Raw genomic sequence first — 7,585 nt, 5'->3', positions numbered from 1 at the left:
ATGACTAAACGTGTAAAAGAAAAGATGCAAAACCTTTGGAGCAAGTGGTTGGTTGAGATAAGAGAAATCTACCAACAGCAATATCGGGACACCTGTATGTCAAAAACAGCAGGAAGTTGAATGTGCTGGAGGGTAGGAAGAGGGTATATGGAAGATTGCCAAACAGATACAGTTTCGCTGGTCCAACTAGAAAAACAGGCTCAGGTAGCCTTCATTGTGGTCTGAATAGCCAATACATTCCAGATTCTTCCAGTCTTCACCCACAGCTCAGGAACTGTGGCAGAACCTTTAAAAAAAAATGAATTAACAGCACTGATTTTCAATCAGTGTTCAAATGAAAGTGTTCAAACCTTTTCTAAAAAATTAATTTTATTACTTGTATCTGTGTCTATCTTATTGTTGTAAGCCACCCCGAGCAGTATTGCACTGGAGGGGCGGGGTATAAATATTTTTTTAAAATAAATAAATAAACCCCAACCCCAACTTTGAACAAATGCTTGTAACAAACAAGTTCCTCATAAGCTCCCTTTTGTCTAATCTACAAATCAGTAGAGCAAATTCTGAGAAGAATGAGAACACTGACCAGCTTGACTGAAAGGTTATGTTCTATGTCCAGTAGGGCAGCTAAAAAGATAAGCTGGCCTATGCCCTTGTGCTGCATGCCTCCCTGAAACGGTTTTGCATGTGCTGTTATATTGCTCCCTTTACTATGATACTAGGAAAGAACTCATATTCCCTCTGTTAGAGCAATTTCCAGGAAGAGCTGACTCCTTTTATTTGAATTTCTGTCTTGAGCATCCATATAATGAGGTTACTAAGGTGGAGGCGAAATTCTTTTATGCCGCTATTAGACTAAGATCTTTTTATTTATTTATTTATTTATTTATTTATTTATTTATTTATTTATTTATTTATCAAATTTGTACACTGCCCCAAACTTTCATCTCTGGGTGGTTAACAAGAGCATAAAACAAATAAAAATAGCATTAAACATTTATCAAATTTGTACACCACCCCAAACTTTCATCTCTGAGTGGTTAACAGTAGCATAAAACAATAAAATATATACAAAAACTTAAAACAATTTAAAAATCACCTACAAATTAAAACCTTAAAATTTAAAAGAATTGAAAAAGCTTGGGTGAAGAGGTGGGTTTTCAAATGCTTTTTAAAAATTGTCAGAGATGGGGAGGATCATATCTCAGTAGGGAGCACATTCCAGTCTTGGGGCAGCAACTGAGAAAGCCCGTCCCTGAGCTGGCGGCAACTGGAGATGGGTCTCTCCAGACGACCTCAATGGGTGGTGGGGCTCATAATGAAGAAGACGTTCTCTTAGATACCCAGGGTCTAAGCCATTTAAGGCTTTATAAGTTATAACCAGCACTTTGTATTTTGCCCGGAAACTTACTGGCAGCCAGTGTAACTCTATCAACAAAGGAGTGATGCGGTCTCTCCAAGATAACCCAGAGACCAACCTGGCCGCCGCATTCTGTACCAACTGAAGCTTCCAGACTACGTACAAAGGCAGCCCCACATAGAGCCATTGCAAAAGTCAAGTCTGGAGGTTACCAACATATGTACCAGTGCTCTGAGGTCATTCATCTCAAGAAAAGGACGCAGCTGGCGTATCAGCCGAAGCTGATAGAAACCCCTCTGGCCACCGCCTCAACCTGCGATACCAGGGAGAGGTGTGGATCCAGAAGTACTCCCAGACTGCGAACCTGTTCCTTTTGGGGAAGTGTGGCCCCATCCAGAACAGGGAGATCAAAATCATCTCTGGAGTTCTGACCCTGCACAATTAGTACCTCTGTCTTATATGGATTCAGTCTCAGTTTATTCTCCCTCATCCAGCCCATTACTGCTTTCAGGCAAGCATTTAGGGAAGTTATGCCATTTCCGGAAGACGCTGACATGGAGAAGTAGATCTGGGTGTCAACAGCATACTGATAACACCCAGCTCCAAATCCCGATGATCTCTCCCAGCGGTTTCATGTAGATGTTAAAGAGCATTGGAAAAAGTATGGAGCCTTGAGGGACGCCATACTTAAGCTCAGATTTTGAAGAGCAACAGTCTCTAATTGACACCATCTGGAATCCGTCCGAGAGGTGGAGCGAAACCACTGTAAAACAATGCCTCCCACCCACAACACTCTCAGACATTCCAGAAGGATACTATGGTTGACAGTATTGAAAGCCGCCAACAGATCCAAAAGGACCAACAGTCACACTTCCTCTGTCAATTCCCAATTGGAGATCATCCATCAGGCCAACCAAGGCAGTCTCCACCCCATAACCCACCTGAAAACCAGTTTGAAATGGGTCTAGATAATCAGTTTCCTCCAAGACCGTCTGGAGCTGAGAGGCCACCACCCTCTCAATCACCTTGCCCAGCCATGGGAGGTTGGAAACAGGCCTATAGTTGCTCAACTCTGAGGGATCTAATGCAGGCCTCTTAAGAAGAGGTCTAATAACTGCCTCCTTAATACAAGGAGGCATCCTGCCCTCCCTCAGAGAATGATTTATGATTTCTACCAGGCCTCCTACAACAACCTCCCTGCTAGATAGAACAAGCCATGCTGGACAAGGGTCAAGAGAACAGGTGGTAGGCCTCACCATTCTGAGCAGCTTGTCCACATCCTCAGGAGTCACAAACTGAAACCGATCCAGTCGAACTGCATAAGAAGAGTTGCTGGACACCTCCAGCTCAGACATCAAATTACTTGTGGAGTCTCCATCTAGGTTGGCCCGAATCCGAGAGATTTATCTTCAAAAAAACTCTTAAAACACATCACAGCAGGTAACTGATGACTCCAAATTCTGGTTTAAGGGAGGGGGAACAGATACTAGTCCCCTCACAACCCTGAACAACTCCGCTGGACGTGAACTTGCAGAGGCAATACGGGCAGAAAAGAACTGCCTCTTTGCCGCACGTATTGCCTGAGCATAGATCTTTAGATGTGCTCTATATCATAACCTCTCAGATTCGAGTAGAGTCTTTCTCTACTTGCACTCCAGTCGCCTACCTTCCCGCTTCAGTCCCCGTAGATCTTCCGTATACCAAGGGGCCAAATCTGAAGTGGGTCGGAGGGGACGCTTGGGAGCAATTGTGTCTACTGCCCTGGTGAGCAAGCTGTTCCAATTCTCAATCAGGGCATCAACAGGATCACTGGAAAAGCCAACATTGAATTCCTCCAAGGCTTCTTGGAATCTTACTGGATCCAATAACCTCTTCAGGTGGACCATTCTAATTGGCCCCTCGCCCCTGCCGAGGTGGGAAGTGGTTGTAAGTCCAACCTTAACCAGATGGTGGTCTGTCCATGACAATGGGGAAATCACAGGAGTCCCCACCAAGGAACACCACCCTGATCAGAGTAAAAGACCAAATCAAGTGTGTGACTTGCAATGTGCATTGGTTCGGAGAGCACTTAGGATAGGCCCATAGTTGTCATGGCCGCTATCAACTCCTGAGCCACCCTGGACAAATTGGTCTCAAAATGAACATTGAAGTCCCCAGCACCGAACGTCTGGGAGACTCCAACGTGAGTTCCGAGATCAAGTCTGTAAGCTCAGTAAGGGATTCCATCGGGCAGTGGGGCGATCGGTACACCAACAGAAGTCCCAATCTATTCCTGGTCCCCAGATGTAGGTACACACATTCAATATAGTCAGATACCTCGACAGGGACCCTGGTAAGGGAGATGTTATCTTTCTAGACCACAGCCACTCCACCTCCCCACCCACATCCCCTCACCTGCTCCTCTACAGAATACCCTGGAGGAAGAAGCTGGGACCAGACTGGGCCACCAGCCTTCCCCAACCAAGTCTCGGTGATACACACCAGGTCAGCCCCTTCACCCATAATCAAATCATGGATGAGCTCATTTATTTTGGACCAACCTGGCATTGCAGAGAAGCAAGGTAAGGTTATGTGGGTTGTTGGCAGTGCTCCCCGAGTTCACAGAGTTGTCAGGACAGCCAGAAGGGGAGACAGCTATTAAATTTCTGACTACCCTTCCCCTGGAACAGCCTGCTTACCTGCCAACATTACTTCTTCTATTCCCCAGGCCCCACCACCACTGGAATAGCCAGTTTAAGGTCTAATGCATAGGAGCGATTGTTTTGTCCTGATTATTATGTATTATATTACTGTTGGCATATTGTGTTTTTAATCTTGTTTTAATCTTTGCATGCTCTTTGTATGGCCTATGGCTGTAATAAATTGATTGATTGATTAGTTAATAAAGAGTTAGACCTGGGGAAGGATAAAAGGAGTCCATGGGAGACATAAAGGTGGTTCTCACAACCAGTCCCATCTGGGCAGGACAGGGCTAGCCCAGCTAGGGCTGGTCATGAGATGCCCCAGGATCGCTCCCGATCCCACAGCTCCTCCCCCAGGTAGCCATGATCTTGTTCCCAGGCAGAAAGTGAGGTTGGAAGACAAGCGCTCACCTCTTACCTCTTATTACCTCTTAGAGCCCCTGGTGGCGCAGTGGTAAAACTGCCGCCCTGTAACCAGAAGGTTACAAGTTCAATCCTGACCAGGGGCTCAAGGTTGACTCAGCCTTCCATCCTTCCGAGGTCGGTAAAATGAGTACCCAGAATGTTGGGGGCAATATGCTAAATCATTGTAAACCGCTTAGAGAGCTCCGGCTATAAAGCGGTATATAAATGTAAGTGCTATTGCTATTGCTATTGCTATTGCTATTGTGTGGGTCATCGGGCTCTCAGCAGCTGGCCCCGGGCTGCCAGCAGCCATCCTTGCCACAGCGCTGAGAGGAAGGAGTGGCCCCATAGCACAGGGCTTTTGCAATGCACCGCACTCCTCAGGCAATGCATTGTAGGATACCTGGCGGCCCGGCTTCCCCCCACTCCAGCTCACCATGCCACTAGCCACTGGGCTGCTTACCTGGACACACAGGCAGAAGAGCCCTGATTGGGCTCTGTCATGTGGGGTAAGGAGGTACCTCCACACAGCAGGATTTACTGCAAACACAAAGTTATCCCCAAAACCTGACGCAAAAAGTGGATTTTTAAACCCCAGATATAAATTGGGCTGCACTCTGATGCGCAGTAAAAAATCGAATTGGGTGTGAAGTGCTCCCCGATAGCTCACAGGGACTTTGAGGTTAATCTGCCTGATATGTGAATGCAGACACCCCATTCCAGAGGAGATGCTTGCTAAATGGCTTTGAAAGCCCTGTGTGAAAAACATCCTGCCTGCCTTCAAGCTCTCCCCTGTAAAGAGAGAGAGAGAGAGAGAGAGAGAGAGAGAGAGAGAGAGAGAGAGAGAGAGAGAGAGAGCCATTAATACCTTATCTTGAAGAGCAAACCCTCCCCCCCCCCAAAAAAAACCTGGCAGATCTGCATGGAATAAAGCAAGATCTGTTAGGTTTTTTGCTCTTCAAGATAATGTATGAAGGGAATAAGGATGGAAGAAGGCAAGATACCAAATCAAATATATTAAAACTATGTTAAGAGTAAAGAGAAGGTAAAGTAGTGGTTTCTACATACTTGGCAGACCCCCCTTGGTAAGTAGAGTATATACATTTGTAAATTCACAGAAAAAGTAAAGAAAACAGTACCAAAACAGCAGGATGAGGCCTGAGTGTATTCAGTGACTTCCTCTCCCCCACCCTCCAGGAGCCAAGAAATGTAGAAGTTAAAAAACAACAGCAGCAGATTACCAGCAGGCATAGGGGTGGTCATAACAAGTATAGTATCTTGAAGGTGGGCATTAGGGGTGGGAGATGCAGCATTTTGTCGCAGGCCCTACTTGTCCTCATCTATTGATCTGTACCATAATCCAAAAATTCCTCTTTTTTCTCAGTTACCCAGCATCTGGGATTATGGCATTCCTGCCTAATGCACTCTGGCAGAGCAGGTTATTTTAATGCTGAGTCGCTTCAGGGGTTTCCCTTTTGGTTGCTCTGGAAATAGCCCACATCTTTGCTGTAGCTATGGGGTTCTAGGCCATCTCCTGGGGCAATCCCCCAATATATCACACATGTAGTGTGGTGCATTGTGGGATATCTGGAGGCAGGGCCGGAGTAGGGGCACTGAGAGGGTGTTGGAATGTATGTGGGGAAGGCGCCGGGTTTTGAGCAGAATGGGTACTTAAGGGTGGGAGTATTCATTGCTGCCCTGTGCGGTGGGGCATAGGGGTACCCTGCGGGTGGGGTGCACTGGGAATATGCCCTATTGCCCTGTGGGCCAGTCTGAGCCCGTCTGGTGGCTGGGATCATCCCAGCCTCCAGAGCTCCGTGCCATGGCATGCAGCACAGATCATCTGAGAGCATGGTCCGTGCTCCCCGCAACAGACCAGTGCTCATCTGAGGGGAAGGTGAGTTTGTTTATTTATTCATTCATTCATTTATTATTTATTTGTTAGATTTATATACTGCCCTTCCAAAATGGCTCAGGGCGGTTCACAGCATAATTAAAACAATTAAAACAAATTAACAATTAAAATCAAACTATTAAAACACAATAAAACCAATAAAACAGCTAAAAGCCTTGAAAATCAGGGCAACAAGTTAAAACAAATTAAAACAGCTAGTCATTTAAAACCCCGGCAGGCCAGGCCAAACAGGTAGGTTTTAAGGCTTCCAGTCTAACCAGTCTTAACCAGTCTTTAAGCAGTCTTCCGCGCATGCCCCGCCTGGTCATGTGAACAACCACAACTTGGTCTGCTAGCTTTACAATTAGGTAGCTAATCTATTGACTCTCCAGATGAGAATGTATATTTTCAATAAATATTTAGTTTTTTGCAATAGAAGCTTGTTGGGTCCCCTTTATATCATCCCCATGTCCATGCCCAGGTTAGCCCTTGCTGTAAACACCTCACAGCGTACCCTGCAGCATCTTGCCCTACATGTCCTAACAAGTGGGAGGACCTGGACTGAGACTGTGGAATGGACAGTGTGTTAACCCTAACCCTACCACAGACACACACACGCTATGCTCTCATTTCAAATCATGCCCAATCTGGCAGCTATTTAATGAATAACAAACAAGGGTGCTAATATCTATTTTGACCCAAGCCAAGCCACCTAATGGCGCAGCGGGGGAATGTCTTGACTAGCAAGCCAGAGGCTGCCGGTTCGAATCCCCGCTAGTATGTTTCCTAGACTATGGGAAACACCTATAGTGGGCAGCAGCGATATAGGAAGATGCTGAAAGGCATCTTCTCATACTGTGCAAGAGATGGCCATGGTAAACCTCTCCTGTATTCTACCAAAGACATCCACAGGGCTCTGTGGGCGCCAGGAGTGAACACCAACCCGACAGCATACTTTACTTTTTACTATTTTGGCCCAAACATGCAGAAATCAAGCTAATCACTGCATCAAGAGAAGTTTTGTTTAATAAATATTAGGGGGGATGATCCCGATTTAGTTTAGATGATTTTTTCTTTTTCCTCTTATCTTTCCCCCCCTTTGCTTGATTACCTTTTACTGCTGTTTTAGAGGGGTTTTTAAAAATTCTAATAAAAACCAGATTCCCATTAATAACAAAACCCGATTTGAATCATTTTGTATTCTTTTTTATAGCATAATTCTTGTCAGAAACAGAAGATTTGTTTATG

This window comes from Hemicordylus capensis, chromosome 2, assembly GCF_027244095.1.
Source record: "Hemicordylus capensis ecotype Gifberg chromosome 2, rHemCap1.1.pri, whole genome shotgun sequence".
Classification (NCBI taxonomy): Eukaryota; Metazoa; Chordata; class Lepidosauria; order Squamata; family Cordylidae; genus Hemicordylus; species Hemicordylus capensis.
The sequence above is the reverse complement of the archived record's forward strand: the minus strand, read 5'-3'. Positions refer to the sequence as shown.